The following is a 17,051-nucleotide window of genomic DNA, read 5'->3' on the forward strand; positions in this document are numbered from 1 at the left end:
CCCCCTTGAACTTTGTGACATTTTGCCACATTTCAGACTTCAAACATAAAGATATAAAAGTGTAATTTTTTGTGAAGCATCAACATTAAGTGGTACACAATCATCAAGTGCAACACATAGTTTGTCCCATTCCTCCTTGCAAAACAGCTCAAGCTCAGTGAGGTTGGATGGAAAGCCTTTGTGAACAGCAGTTTTCAGTTCTTTTCACAGCTTGTCAATTGGATTGAGGTCTGGATTTTGACTTGGCCATCCTAACACCTTGATATGTTTTTTGGTGAACCATTCCATGTTAGCTTTTGCTTTATGTTTTGGATCGTTGTGTTGTTGGAAGACAAATATCTGTTCCAGTCTCGGGTCTTTTGCGGTTTTCTTCCAGAATGGTCCTATATTTGGCTCCATCCATCTTCCCATCAATTTTAACCATCTTCCCTGTCCCTGCTGAAGAAAGCAGGCACAAACAATGATGCTGCCACCACCATGTTTGACAATGGGGATGGTGTGTTGAGGGTGATGAGCTGTGCCGCTTTTACTGCCAAACATAACGTCTCCCATCGTTGCCAAAAAGTTCCATTTTGGTATCATCTGACCAGAGCACCTTCTTCCACATGTTGGGTGTGTCTCCCAGGGGGCTTGTGGCAAACTTTAAATGCCACTTTTTATGGATATCTTTAAGAAATGGCTTCCTTCTTGCCACTCTTCCATAAAGGCCAGATTTGTGCCAGTATACGACTGATTGTTGTCCTCTGGACAGATTTTCCCACCTCACCTGTAGACCTCTGCAGTTCATCCGGAGTGATCACGGGCCTCTTGGCTGCATCTCTGATCAGTTCTCTCCTTGTATGTTAAGGGGACAGACCGATCTTGGTGGTCTGATACTCCTTCCAATTTAATATTATTGCCCTCACAGTGCTTCTTGGGATGTTTAAAGCTTGGGAAATGTTTTTCTATCCAAATCCAGCTTTAAACTTCTCCACAACAGTATCTCAGACCTGCCTGGTGTGTTCCTCGTTCTTCATGATTCTCTCTGCGCTTTAATAATAATAATAATAATAATAATAATAATTTCCTTTGTATTGTCATTCTTTGTAACAATGTACACAGAACGAAATGTCGATACACCTGACCCGTTGTAGCGAGTCGATGCAGCCGCAGCCAACAGAGGGCGCCGCCATTATACCAATTAGGTATGTCTCGGCCGAGGCGCGAACCAGCGACCTCCCTGAGACTATCACAGTACAAGTGTATTTATAGAGACTTGATTCTATTTCAGGTGGATTCCATTTATCATCGTTAGTCATTTAGATCAGCATTGAATCATTCAGAGATCTTCACTGAACTGCTGCACTGAAAGTAAAGGGGCTGAATGATTTTGCACTCCCACTTTTTTTTTTTTTTTGGTTAAAAAAGTTTAAAATGTCCTATATAGTGTGTTCCACTTCATGATTGTCTCCCACTTATTGTTGATGCTTCACAAGAAATTATATTTTTATATCTTTATGTTTGAAGTCTGAAATGTGGCAAAAGGTCACAAAATTCAAGGGGGCCGAGTAGTTTCGCAACCCACCGTAATTGGGTCTTTCACCTGCGATCTATTTTACAATACAAATCCTTCTTATTTTGTCTTTGGGGCTTCATAGAACCCCCTGGTACCTAAAAGAAAAATACAAATGAACATAGTGGTCCTGTCCAGTCTCATCTTGTAAGACAGTATCAATAATGCTAATTAAAGACAGTTTATTAAAACAACTGGCCCTTTAACATAGAAGGGAATGTGACCTGTCATAAGGGGAGTACGGGATACTGTTTGTTGTCCTTGTCAACATGATATCAGGAATATCAAACAAATGCTGCAATTTAGTTCATCGGACTCATTCGATAGATAATAGATTATCAGTTGAGTAAGTTTATGTACAGGGGGTATAATTTTGCAAAGGAAACCTAGTACAGTATTATAGTACAGGAGTTTAATGTACTTCCTCCTGATTTTATGGCCGTGATGAAATCTTTTGCCATGGGATTTTGTTTTATAACCACCGGTAGCATCCGGGTTCATCGTTTGTCGGTTTTGTGTCTGCCGCGTTCCCGATATTGCGTTACCGTCATCGCATTCACACGGATATCTTTGCTAATTGTGTCATCGGGATACAAAGACCAACATATTGAATACCCTGCGGCTTGATACTTGAGTAATTGACCCTTTGCACACGTGTGATCTAAACAACACCATGACTGACGGCCAGAGTTGGGTAGGGTTACTTGAACTGGATTACTTTCAATGACTTTTGGATGACTCCAATACCAAATATATTAATAAAAGACAAAAGAAACTAAATATGAATAAAATGATGACTCCCAACACGTGGTAAGCTTTCTCTCCTGGCTTTGATCTCCGGCAAAACGAACATAAAATGCAACAGAAACAAAATGAAAATAAATCCAAACAGCTTGCCAACATCATTTTTGCCCTTCCGTTACTCCCCAAGCCTGCACACAATTTAGTCATTTTATTCATATTTAGTTTCTTTTGTCTTTTATTAGCATATTTGGTATTGGAGTAATTGATAGTAATCCAGTTAAAGTAACCCTACCCAGCCCTGCTGACGGCAGTCATCCGTAGTAAACGGTGGGTGAAGCCAGGGAACGGTAGACGACAACGACAAAAACAGCGATATTATTCAACACCAATGACAATGGTTTGTCTAACGAAAACATCTCAGCTGTCGGATTTTGGGGTCTAAAAAGCAGACCACTGACGTGTGGGAGAGCTATAAATTGGCTAACGGTAGAAAACACATCAGGCAAAAGACTTGTTATGTTTTTTTAACCAGCTGCTGCGGGGAGAGAAGCAAAGAGGACAAGCAACTGGCTCGTCCACGCTCACTCACTCTGGGTCACCCCCCGTCTGCCTCTGTGTTTTATTGAAATCACAAGACATGGAAAAGTACTGGTATGTTGAGACAAAAGACCACCCCCAAGGAAAAGTACCAACACCTTTGAACAAAGACAGGAAGACTAAGAGACGGCCAAAAAGGAACATCAACTGATTAGAAATACACACCTTGAGCAAGTACCTTTAAGCCTACTTGACACAGATGAGGTGGTTTAAAAGGCGCTATTAAAACAAACTGAGGAGAGCATTAGCAGGGCTAGCTAGCTATTCATATAGTCTTCCTCCTGAAATTTTTTCTTATTTAACCAAATCGGGCCAGTCCCTGCTGAAGAAAAGCAGGCCCAAACCATGATGCTGCCACCACCATGTTTGACTGTGGTGATGAGTTGTGCTGCTTTTACGCCAAACATAACGTCTCGCATTGTTGCCAATAAGTTCGATTTTGGTCTCATCTGACAAGAGCACCTTGTTAAAATGCTCACTGCAAATCCCTGATTAATTTGAGAGAAAATAATCGCCGTCTTCATCAAAAGGGATACAATTCCAAACCGTGCTTAGAACCTTGCTGGTTGGCACAGCAATAAATCACTATTATAAAAAGTGGTGGTTATATTCTTTGGTCTTTGTTATTTATATTTGTTTCAATTCGCTAGCATAAATCCGGCCATCCGCCTTGGCTTTCATTCAGGCAGGAAAGGCAACGTGATTTCCCGTGCAAAGGGTCAATTAAATATCTCTGTTGGTTGTCAAACACGAGAAAACCCCGGTGTTGGTTTTGTGGTCTCTTCCCCGAAAGCTTTGTAACGGTTTATTATGTCGGTTGTTTGCCTTTCTTCATATCGAGTTGCCATGGTCTGTAAATATCCCCCCTTCCAGGCTGAGTCCCATCCAACTATGCCTCCTGTCTCGTATGCTTGTTTATCTTCAAGCTCTTTGAGTTTGTAAAAATCGAATTGGGAGTGTCAATGAATTCCCCGTTTTCAGTATGTTTTTTTTTGAAAATGTTCCGGAATTAGTTAGCCAAGTCGTCGTTTCGTGTTGGAGAAGCTGAAAAGACCAAAATTCGTTCCGGAAAATCGATGGGGTATTGTCGAGCAATGCGATTAACTTTGAGTCGTGGACTGAGATAGTGATTGGTGGTGGATTTAGATGGTGTGTTCAATGTCCCTGGGTTCCTTTTTTCTAAAAAATGCATTTGTTTTAAAAAAAGAACAGAGAAAAACAAAAACATTTCCGCATTTTGTCTGATCCAAGCCCGTATTCCTCGTTCTCGTCTTAAAAGTCACCAACAGCCTTACGTTTTTTTTTTCTCGTTTTCATTTTCAAGTTCTTCTGTCTTTTCACATGATCCTATCGCCACAAGGGGCCACACTTCACTGCAGCTGGCAGCCCAATTCAGGTTTCACTTGACCCAAACTGCTCGTTTTCTCTTCAACTCTCAGGTACTTGAATGGTCTGCATTCATGTAGCGCTCACTGAAGATCTCAAAAAGCACTTTACAATGTGCTTTACACCGAACCCTTCTCACTCTACCTGCCTATTAGGGAGCAGTCGGGAATCAAACCTGCGACCTTAGGTGCCGAGACGAGCGCTTTACCTCCTGAGCTACTGCCGTCGCTAACGGAGACATTCAGGGGACAAAAACAAGATGGATACTGAGAAATTGGACAAAATAAGCTCTTAGTTAGACATTATTACAAAGTAACACTGAGAAGTGTTAAATTAACACCCAAACGCTTATAAACAATTAAACACTTAAGTGTTAACCCGATGGTGGCAATTTTGCTATGAGGTCATAAAAAAATGATCTGATTTATCAAGTTATATTTATTACTTTTGCTTTTTGAGTTAAAGCTGCATTAACTCAGAGTTAACTTTTTTACCTCTTCATTAGAAAGGATTTAAAGCTTTAACTCTCAAGTTAAAGCTATAGAATTGTTTTTACTCTTGAATTATAAAGATTTAAGACTGTGAGGTCAGAAAAAATGATCTGATTTATCAAGTTATATTTAACACTATTGCTTTTTGAGTTAAGGCCGCAATAACTCAGAGTTAACTTTTTACCTCTTCATTAGAAAGGAATTAAAGCTTTAACTCTCAAGTTAGAGCTTTAAAATTGTTTTTAACTCTTGAATCTAAATATTTAAGACTGAGGTCATAAAAAAATGATCTGATTTATCAAGTTATACTTATTACGATTGCTTTTTGAGTTAAGGCCGCAATAACTCAGAGTTAACTTTTTTACCTTCTCATTAGAAAGGCTTTAAAGCTTTAACTCTCAAGTTAGAGCTTTAAAATTGTTTTTACTCTTGAATCTAAAGATTTAAGACTGTGAGGTCATAAAAAATGATCTGATTTATCAAGTTATACTTATTACGATTGCTTTTTGAGTTAAGGCCGCAATAACTCAGAGTTAACTTTTTACCTCTTCATTAGAAAGGAATTAAAGCTTTAACTCTCAAGTTAGAGCTTTAAAATTGTTTTTACTCTTAAATTATAAAGATTTACGTCTGAGTTAAGACCGTGTTCAAGGTTGGGACTTCCAAGCCTTCTTACCTCTAGCGGTAAAGAGTTAAAGTTAACTCGATGTTAAAGGGACATTGTGAGTTATTTAGCGCCTCCTTATGGTAAAAACACATTTATTTATTTTTTAAAAACAATCAACAATATTGATTTAAACAATAAGCAAAAAACATGAACATCTATCATATAAATGTGCGTTTTTTAATAAAAGTACTATTATATTTATTAGAGACTCACCTAGAGCTAGCCGATACATTTGTTGGCCATCATGCTGCTACGGGTATCCGGAAATACTCTTGAGACAATATTAAAGCTTTAACTTTAAAGGGACAATGTATATCAGACAACTGGATGTAGCCGTACTGCGTGTGCTACAAAACCAAAGGAAAAATACAAACCACAGAGACTCATAGTGACCCACCTTTCAGGGCGTTTTTGTTGCCTCAGGTACCCGTAGTAGCAAGATGTTGGACAATGATGTACTCTCCCGCTAGGTGAGGCTCATATTATGTAAAATACATTGTTCGTACGGGTGCTTGAAATCCTTGAAAATGCTTGAAAAACAAAAAACAAAATATCAGCTGTCTCCAAGATTTAAAGATTGAGTGCACTGTCAATGTCAATAAAATGAGTGAAGCTGCGCGTGGATTGTTAAAGCAGAATGACAGAATTCATATCAGTTTAAAGCAGCCCATTGAGACGAAAAGATTAAAATTCATAGATAGGAACAGGGCAAACTAGCACAAAGTATGTGCTAGCAGCAGGATTGCAACTTTATGTCATCAAAGTAAAAATACATGTTATTTTGAATTTCTACCTTTAAAGTCCTTGAAAAATTGGCCTCGGAAGTGCTTAAAAAGTGAAAAATTTGTACAAACACTCATGAATGCACATTTCTAAAAAGATTCCTGTATTTTCGCTTATTATTTAAATCAATATTGTTTTTTTGAAAGAATGACGTTTTTTAACCACTAGGGGGTGCTAAATAATACACACTGTCTCTTTTAAGCTTTAATTCTGACAGCATCAAGCCATTCAAATATTGTAAGTGTTGGTGCAGACCTCAAGTTGTTTTCTTCACCTTTTTCCATAACAGTCCCTGACTTGACTTTTTCACGGACCGGACAGTATGCCTTTCCTAGTTGCCGTTTTTCTTCTTCGTGTCGCCGAAAAAGAGAAATCTAGAACAAGGAGGGACAGAGAACTATGCCAACAGCTCTACCACCTCAGACCACAAACGGCTGTGAATGTATTCTAGATGTCAATTGGTGGTCCTCTCTCGTTTTATGCAAAATGGAAAAAAGGCGGGACCTTCGTCTTTACGAGTGCTAAAATCCAGGCTGATCCACACTGTGAAAAGCGAGTAGGAGAGAAAACTGTTCGGGAGACGAGCAGGTTGTTGTCTACCGCTTACAGTGCCTTGCAAAAGTATTCAATGTCTGCCAGAATTTCCCTGTATTTGGCTCCAAAAGCAACTTCAGCGCATGATGCTGCCACCACCATGTTTGACAGTGGTGTTTTCAGGGTGATGTGCAGTGTTACTCTTACTTTGCGTTTTGGTCTCATCTGACCAGAGCACCATGTTCCACAGGTTATTTGTGTCTCCTGTGTGTCTTCTTGCAAAGGCCAAGCGATTATTTTAATAGTATACTTTCAAAAAGGGTTTTCTTCTAGCCACTCTTCCACAAAGGGCAGATTTATGCAGACTAATAGTTATAGTCTTGGGCACCCGATTGACCCACATCAGCTGAGTATGCCTGCATCATCTTGGTTGCTTCTCTGATTAGTTTTCTCCTTGTTTGGGTCTAAACCACTGTTGTCAAACAGGCGGCCCGCGGGCCAGATTAGGCCCGCTAAGGGATTGAATCCGGCCCGCAAGACAATACTCAAGAGAAGCGAAAGAGAAAAACAAGCTGCAGGTTGAAATATGTCAACTTGATGTTGCCAAAGCCAGGTGCCTCGAACAAAGACACTGTACTTGTATTTATCTCTCTCTCTCTCTCTCTCTTTCTCTTTCTTTCTCTCTCTTTGTCTCTCTTTCTTTCTCTCTCTTTCTCATTCTCTCTCTCTTTCCCTCTCTTTCTCTTCCTTTCTATTTCTCTCTCTCTCTCTCTCTTTTCCACCCTTTTTCTCCCACTATCTGTCTCTTTCACTCTCTGTGTCTCTCTTTTTCTCTTCGTTTGTTGCTCTTTGTCTCTTTCTCTCTGTGTGTCTTTTAACCTTTTTTGCTCTAACTTCATATTTCCCTTTTCTCTCTTTTCTTTCTCTCTTCCTACCCTTCGCGCTTTCTTTTCTCCTTTCTCTCCTTCTGTCTTTCTATTACTCTTTGGATTTCTTTCTTCCTCTCCCTTTCTTTTCCCCCTCTCACGATGTTTTATCTCTTTTGTTTCTCACGCTTTCTCCCTCTCCCTCTTTTTCTTTCTTTGTCCCGCCCTCTCTCCTTTTCCCTCCCTCTTTCTTTTATTTCTTTATCTCTCTTTTTCTTTCTCTTTAATCTACTAGTCTGGTCCCCGACAGAATGTTTGTTCTATCGTGTGGCCCCCGAGTTAAAATGAGTTTGACGCCCCTGGTCTAAAGCTTAGAAGGATAACCAGGTATTTCTAAGTTTACAGTGGTTTTATGATCTCTCCATTTTGATATTATTGCTTTCACAGTGCTCACCGCAAAATTTTGGAAAATCTTGTATCCCGTTCCTGCTTTTAACTTTTCCACAACTGTATCTTAAAAATTGCCTGGTGGGTCTTTTTGGTCTTCATAGGCTGCCATAGTTCTTCATAATGCTGTCTGTTCATGTGCATTCAAAATGAGACAGTTGCACTCTCTCATTGTTAGTCGTTTAGGTCAACATTGGATCTTCTGGAGTCAGTACTTGGACTCAATACTTTGGCTACGCACTGTATTTTCGACATCCAGGCTTGGGCACGGAAATGCTGCAGTGAAGCGGTCCTGGCGTTAAAAGTAGCCGAAAGCTTTATTTCGTGATCCATTATCTCCGTTAATTTCCGTAACATCATTCTAACGATCCTAACCAGAGAAGAAGATACCTCCATTCTAAAGACCAATTTGGATTACCTCACTGTAAATACTCTTATTTTTACCCCGGTTGGTTTAATTTCTATGAAATGCTTTGTTTCCTTTATTATTTGGTACATTTTCGTTTCTGCGTCGCGTTTGGGTCCAGACCAAGAGGAAGATCAGGTGTAAAAAGATGCAACTGACCCAGGCTTGCCGGTACTAAAGCCCGACTCAAACCAATGAACTCGATTTGGAGAACTTAGCTTGAAACAAACCCAATGATTGACATCTTCGGCCCGGCCCGATATTCGGTTCAGGCTCAGGTCTAAGATCTCACTCCTCCTTGGAGGTAATGGTTAAAATTTTAGGCCCGGACTAAAATTCAGGTCAGGCTTGGGCTTAAGATCTTACCTCTACCAGAATGTAATGATTTACATTATAAGCCTCAGCCCAATATTTAGGTCAGGCTTGGGCTTAACATCTTACCCCTTCCATACAAAGTTATCGATACTTTAGGCTTGGCCCATGATTTGGGTCAGGCTCAGGCTTAAGATGTTACCTTTACCTGATTGTAATGATTGAAATTTTAGGTTTGGTCTGAAATTTGGGTCAGGCTCAGGCTTAAGCTTTTAATGTTTGAAGTTTTAGGCCGTGCTCGAAATTCGGGTCGGGCTCAGGCTTAAGCTCTTACCTTTACCTGAGTGAAATTTTAAGCCTGGCCTGAAATTTGGGTCGGGCTCAGGCCTAAGATCTTGCCTTTACCTGATTGTATTAATTGAAATTTTAAGCCCGGCCTGAAATTCGGGTCGGGTTTGTGCTGAACATCTTACCCCTTCCCGGACATAATGTTAGAAATTTTAGGTTGGGCTCGAAATCTGGGTTAGGCTCAGGTCCAAGACCCTGCCTTGACCCGAGCGTAACGATTAACATTTCAGAAGCCCGGCTTGAAATTTGGGTCTGGCTCGGGCTTAACATCTTACCCCTTCCCGGACGTAATGGTAGAAATTTTAAGCCAGGTTCGAAATCCGGGTCAAGCTCAGGTCTAAGATCCTGCCTCCACCTGAGCGTAATGATTAACATTTTAGAAGCCCGGCTTGAAATTTGGGTCGGGCTCGGGCTTAACATCTTACCCCTTCTCGGATGTAATGTTTGAAATTTTAGGCCATGCCTGAAATTCAGGTCAGGCTCAGGCTTAAGATGTTACCTTTACCTGATTGTATTAATAGAAATTGTAAGCTGAGCCTGAAATTCGGGTCGGGCTCGAAATCTGGGTTAAACTCAGGTCCAAGACCCTGCCTCGACCTGAGCGTAACGGTTAACATTTTAGAAGCCCGGCTTGAAATTTGGGTCGGGCTCGGGCTTAACATCTTACCCCTTCCTGGATGTAATGTTTGAAGTTTTAGGCCGGGTTCAAAATCCAGGTCAAGCTCAGGTCTGAGATCCTGCCTCCACCTGAGCGTAATGATTAACATTTTAGAAGCTTGGCTCGGAATTTGGGTCGGGCTCGGGCTTAACATCTTACCCCTTACGTAATGTTTGAAATTTTAGGCCGGGCTTGAAATTTGGGTCAGGCTCAGGCTTAAGGTGTTACCTTTACCTGTTTGTATCGATTGAAGTTCTAGGCCTGGCTTGAAATCTGGGTCGGGCTCAGGTCCAAGATCCTGTATCTACCTGAGCGTAACCATTGACATTTTAGGCCCTGCCTGAAATTTGGGTGAGGCTCAGGTCCGAGATCCCTGCCTCTACCCGAGCGTAATGATTGACATTTTAGCCCTGAACTGGCTTGAAATTCAGGCTGGAGATTGTAGTGAACCGAATTTTCCTTTTTCCTGCTTTACGTTCGAGCCGTTTCCTCGTCCTTCTTCGCGAGCTGTACAGTCAAAAGTGCTTTCCGGATCTGCGTTCCGAGCTCCGCTTCGATTTGCCTTGTTCCATTTTCTCTTTGTCTTAAAAAACAAAACAAAAGAAGAAGAGTGTGTCTTTGAGGGGAGGGGCCACGTTGACCCCTCTTGGATTTCTTAAGCTATTATCTTGACATTTCTTTTTGATATCTCTATATTTGGCGTGTACAGATGGATGAGTGATCACGGCAAGTAGAAAATTGGAATAGAGCCGGAGTAGAAAAAAAAAATGGTTTGAATAAAAGAATGTTTGAATAAGTCCTTTTGTGTTTTGGATTTCTTTCCGACACGTCGCGTTGAGGAAACAATAGCGCTTCCGTGTTTTCAAAAGAAAAGAGTTCCTTTTCAACAGAGGCTCGGTCAATGCGTCTTCATGTGGTGGTGTGCTCCATCCATCCATTCTCCGCACCGCTTATCCACAGCAGGGCCGCGGGGGTGATGGAGCCCATCCTCAGGCAGTGGACAGGGGACACTCTGAACTGGTTGCCAGCCAGTCACAGGGCTGGGTGTGGTCCGGTTTGATTTATTAGATATGTTGAGATTTAGATTTCCGCATTGTTTTAAAGATGAGATACATTACAACTGCAGCTTCTCGAGTTAGTGTGTTGAACTTGTGTTAAAACGACGACAACTTTTTCAAGGAAAAACAAAACACGAAATATTTTTCTTCAAATCAAACATTTGCTTTATTCCGATTTCGAAATGTTCTGTTCGGTTTGGAAATTTCTGAATTTCGGTTCGTTTGGCAATTTGCATACTCTGCAGCCAATGAGAAGCCTGCATCAAATAACCCTCCCGAGCCTTATAAGGTCGTGCATTAGCATATTGTTTTTCCAAAGTAGACGCACAGAGAACACTAGAAAAATGGAGAAGCGGTTAGGAATCAAGCCAAAACTTCAGCCCCAGAAAAGAGATTCAAAAGAAGCTAAACAAAATTTATGACGCTACGAAACATAAAGTATCGTGGAAAGAGGAGTTCATGTGGCTTGTAGCAAACATTGCATGAATGAAGATGAGTCAATACAGGTACGTACTGATGGCAGATGGAAAACAGCCATGTCATATACATGTTACATGTCGAAGTGTCCTTGGGTAAGACACTGAACCCCTAATGCCCCCAATAAGCAGGTTAGTCGTCGTCTTATTGTGTTTCAAGATGTCGAAAAATGGGGCAGGTAACTTTTCAGAGTTGTCTGCCGTGGTGTCTGCTAACTTTTTCTCACGAGTTTCAGACGCTGATTAAACTTAAAGCTTAAGCTTTCAAGTATCTTCTGTGTTAAAGGTAAGTTAACTCCAAGTTTACTTTAAAGCTGTTTTGACTCCTGTTAAAGCTTTACATCAAAATTCAAGATTTAAGGTGTTTTGACTTGTGTGTGTATAAAGGAGCTTGATAGCTTAAACCTCATATTAAAGCTTTCGAGTTGATAGAAGACACAGGTTAAAAGCTCTTAATTAAAGTTAACTTTGTTTGTGACCTCCCGTCTCGATGACTGCAATGCACTACTCTCCGGTCTCCCGAAATCCAAAATCAAAAGCCTGAAGCTGGTACAGAATGCTGCAGCCAGGCTGTGAGACAGCATGGATATGGAATGTCTCGATGACTGCAATGCACTACTCTCCGGTCTCCCGAAGTCCAAAATCAAAAGCCTGAAGCTGGTACAGAATGCTGCAGCCAGGCTGTGAGACAACATGGATATGGAATGTCTCGATTTGCAGGCACTCAAGATTGCACCAGCCAAGAAATATGAAGGCTTCGCTGCTCGCACAGGTTGGTGTACATGCTGTCTTCTGTTTTTCCATGTGGCTTTTTAAAAGAAGTTTAAGGGGGTTGGTTTTTATGTGAGTATATAGGTTTTTTTGTAATTTTTTCAGAGTAATGTGCTTCTTTTTGGTCATTTTCTTCCCCGGTTTTTATTCCTTTAAAACATAAGAAATTCCCTTCTTTTTGTCTTTGTGAAAGGCTGCTTTTTGGTCACTTACAGTCTCCGTAGTTTGTAGTCTTCCTTGGACTCACTTTGGGCTGCACTACACATGACAGTGACATCTCGTGGACAAATATATTTCACTGTCCCTTTAAGAAGAGCAGAATGGTTTTCATCAGCCCCGTTTTTGTGGAAAGCCCATTTGGCCCTAGCTTCAGCGGCCCCCACCTCAATTGAGTTTGAGAGAGACCACATCTAATTTTTTTGTGTTTTTTTGGTTTTATTTCCTTTTTTTGGGACTCAGTTTTGGTTGCACTACTCATTACAGTAACATCTCGAAACCAGCAGAATGTTTTTCATCAGCCCAGTTTTTGTGGAAAGCCCATCTGGCCCAACCTCGACCGGACCCTAGCTTCAGCGGCCCCCACCTCAATTGAGTTTGAGAGGGACCACATCTCATTTTTTTGTGTTTTGTTGGTTTTATTTCCTTTTTTTGGGACTCAGTTTTGGTTGCACTACGCATTACAGTAACATCTCAAGAACAGCAGAATTTTTATAATTGGCACTGTTTTTCGTGGAAAACCCCATTTGGCCCAACCTCACCTGAACCCTAGCTTCAGCAGCCCCCACCTCAATTGAATTTGAGACCCCTGTTTTACCCTGCTAGCTTGTTTGTAGTTAAAACTACTTATTCGGATTGTTTTTTTTTCTTATATTTAAAAGTGTTTCTCAACTAGTGGGTCAGGAACCAAAAGTGGGTCGCGGAGCGGGTTTTAGTGGGCAAAATAATGCGAGGAAGAAAGTTCAGAGTGTCAATTACACTACTTTACAGTAGATGGCGATACCTGTTGAGTCAATCGGCGCATTTGAGAGGGACCACATCTCATTTTATTGTGTTTTATTGGTTTTATTTCCTTTTTTGGAACTCATTTTTGGTTGCACTGCTCATTACAGTAACATCTCAAGAACAGCAGAATGTTTTTTTCAGCGCTGTTATTTTGTGGAAACCTCTAGCTTCCGAGGCCCCTGACTCAACAGAGTTTGAGACCCTGTGGTAGAACATCACCTTCGCTTAATAGGGGCTTGCAAATTTATGTAAAGGAAGGCTGCGTCTCGCCTTTTTTTCCCCTTTCTTTCCCCAGGGGAAACGAGTGCAGCCGCCGCAGCAACGAGGCGCTCTAAATAAAAGCGAATCCTCTTTAGGAAGACTATGGAGCTCCGCGAACGTGCTTTGGTTGCGGTGTGCAGATATCGACATGCGATTCCCGTCTGTTGTTATTCAGGGAAGGGAGTTGCGGAATCCTTCGAGCACGTCGATTTCACGCTTGGTGCATGCAGGTAGGGGACAAATTATCGTGACAATGGGTGGGTGGAGCCATACGGATATGAATATAATCTGTACTAAGCATGTACTTATTCAAGTGGTTTGAAGCCCAGAGACAAAATGGATATGGAATGTCTCGACGAAGTGTTCATTTGCAAGCACTCAGGATTATTATTATTACTATTGTCCTGAGAGCGATACTTCCATCCATCCAATTTCCTGGAAGCGGCGCTTATTTATATTTATATATATAATATAAGTATCAGTGGGAGTATGAGCACCATGACGGACGGTGAAAGCACCTAGCGGACAGCACATGAATGAAGCATTTGGGTTGAAACAAAAATAAATAACCATGAAAGAGCAAGATTACCACGACTTTTTACGATGGTGATTTCTTGCTGTGCCAACCGGCAAGGTTCTAAGACCAATTTGGCATTTTGTCCAGGTTTCCCAAACTGGGATGATAGTTTGTGGTCCCAGCCTTTAAAAATATAACTTTTTTTTTTTTTTTTTTTTTTTAAAGTGTGTTTGTTGAGACTGTTTTTCTTTCGTTTTTGGTCGTTTTGTTATTTTTCAGTTGATTTTCATTTTAAAGTTTGTTTTTTTGGGGGCTATTTTCCAGTACCTTTTCTAACATTTTTATATTTATGAGTAATACTTTTGTACTACTTTTCAATTCTGCATACCTTTCAGCACTTTTTCATTGTATTTAATAATTCTTGTACTATTTATTTAATTATGTTTCAGTCCCGTTTCGCACATTCCATTGCTTTTTTGACAGATGTTTTTTGTATTATTTTGGGACTTTTTGATTTGTGTCATTTTGGTGGTTTTTCAGTCCTGTTTTTTTGGTCTTTTTTGGCTGCATTTTCGTTTTGAGGTTCGTTTTTTTGGTCATGGCTTTTTTGGGGGGTTGTTTTTGTCGTTTTTCTCGCAGGGAGAGAAGCCAAATTCAGGACACTTCACTTTTGTGTTTGTAAAGTTAAAGAAAAACGTTAAAACAGTCAATTGAGTTGTATAAAAATGTGTTTGTTTTTTTTCTAGTCCGAAGAAACTACGTGGTTTCTTCAGGGGTTCATATCTCCTGTATTATTATTACTTTAATTGGTTCATTTCCTTGTTATTTTGTCTTTCTTTATTTAATTCATTTTGTCTCAAAAAATACAAATGTACAAGAATATTGGAATGTTTCGATGAGAGGTTTTCTAAATGAAAAACCAGATGTGGCCCCGAGGCAAATTGTGTTAGGAGACCCCTGGTTTAAGGACATCCTCCCAACGCGGCATACCATGCAAGTGTAACGACTGCCCTCTTGTGGTCAAATCTGAGAACTACAGGCTGACTTTCCCTCCTGAAAACATGAAATTGGCTCTTTTCTCGTATAATCAGCATACAAAAATAACACATACTTACTTAAATAGTATACTCATTTTGTATTTTCTTTTTTTAAGTTTAAACATTTGTATTCGTTTTGATTACAATTTGCTCATCTTTATAGAAAAACAAAGTGACCCTATCATACATTTCAAATGTCTTTATTGTCATTGATTGCAAAATAGTTGTTGTTTTGTTTTGTGGTCGTTTAGCTTTTATTTAATGTGCTATTTCTTTACAATATATTGCAAAAAACTAGCCGTTAGTCTAGTTAGCTTGGACTTCATCAATTATTTAGCACAGCTCCATAGTAGGTGGCGCAAAACATGCCCGATTCAAATTCACCAGAAATATGAAAAGTGGAACAAATTCAACTCAAACGGTCATTTAGCTTCTTTTAATATACTAATTTGTTCAATACATTGCAAAAACCTAGCCTATAAATTAGCACAGATCGCGGTGGCCGAAAATTTGCCTGTTTTAAATTCACAAGCGAGCAAATATGAACAGTGAAACTAATTGAACTCAAGCTGTCATTTAGGTTATTTTAATATGCTATTTATTTAAAAAATCGCAAAAACTAGCATTTAAAATAGTTGGCTTCATTATCATCAAATCTTTAGTACAGATCGCTAACGTAGGTGGCCGAAAACATGCCTGATTTAAATTCATTGGCAAGCAACTATGAACAGTTGAATTAATTGAACTGAAGCTGTCATTTAACTAATTTTAATATGCTATATTTTAATACATTGATTGTAAAAATTAGTCGTTAAACTAGTTAGCCTTATTATCATCAAATCTTTAGTACAGATCGCTAATGTAGGTGGCCAAAAATTTGCCTGAGTCAAATTCACCAGCAAGCAAATATGAACAGTGGAACCAATTTGAACTAAAGCTGTCATTTAGCTATTTTTAATATGCTATTTTTGTATACACTGCAAAAACTAGCCCTTACACTAGTTAGCTTCGTTGTCAACAAATCTTTAGCACAGATCGCTAACGCAGGTGGCTGAAAACATGCCTGATTAAAACTCACCAGCAAGCAAATATGAATACTGTAACAAATTGAACTCAATCTGTCATTTAGCTGTTTTTAAATATGCTAAAATTTACAATATATAGCAAAAAAATAGCCGTTAAACTAGTTAGCTTTGTTGTCATCAAATCTTTACCACAGATCGCTAACGCAGGTGGCCGAAAACATGCCTGATACAAATTCACTAGCAAAGAAATATGAAAATTGGAACAAATTGAAATGAAACTTTAACCTTCTTTTAATATGCAAATTAATTTCAATGTATTACAAAAACCTAACCATTAAATAGTTAGTTTTGACTCTTGATACCAACGTAGCAAATACCGTTTAAAACGAGATTAGATGTGGCACTCCGGAATAAATCTCTAATAAAGATTTTAAAAGAAGTCAGGATAAAAGTTTTCTTATAGTAACTTTTAGATTTTTTGTCATTTTATAGCCTTTTTAAAACTCCTCTATACTCCAAAAAGTACTTTCAACCTTTTCATTTACGTGAAAAGAAAAGTTTTAAATTAATTTTGACCATTTCTTTATCCTGGCTTTTAATTTTCCTGGTTTTAACAGGGTTGTTGCCAAATAAGGAGATGCTTTATTAAATATGAAAACCTGATTTCAATCATTCTTTTAATGAAAAAATGGTCGCAATTTTGAAGTGTTCTTCTTTTAAATACGTAATCTATTCTTTTGTTTTTAACAAATATATATATATATATATATATATATATATATATATATATTTCAATGCAAAACATTTCGTAAACAATACATTCAAATTGAACAACTAATCAAAATTTAAAAGAAGATAAAAAATAAAAACCTTAAATAAACAGAGTTACATAAAAACGCCAAAATGTTTGCAAATATTATTTGTTTTAATTGCTTTGTTACGACTCCACTTCCGCGTCTTTGTGTCATCATCCGCCATTTTTTGATGCACTTTCTTGTTGCAATCCCGGTAGCCGCCACTAGAGTGTAGTAAACCCCAAGAAATCAAAGAAGTTGAAAAGATAGCTTATGAATCAGACAAAAAACGTGACGAAAGCCTTTTCCACGCCATTTT

Source organism: Urocampus carinirostris, chromosome 18 (assembly GCF_059441175.1).
Source record: "Urocampus carinirostris isolate Australia breed hairy pipefish chromosome 18, RoL_Ucar_1.0, whole genome shotgun sequence".
Taxonomy (NCBI): Eukaryota; Metazoa; Chordata; class Actinopteri; order Syngnathiformes; family Syngnathidae; genus Urocampus; species Urocampus carinirostris.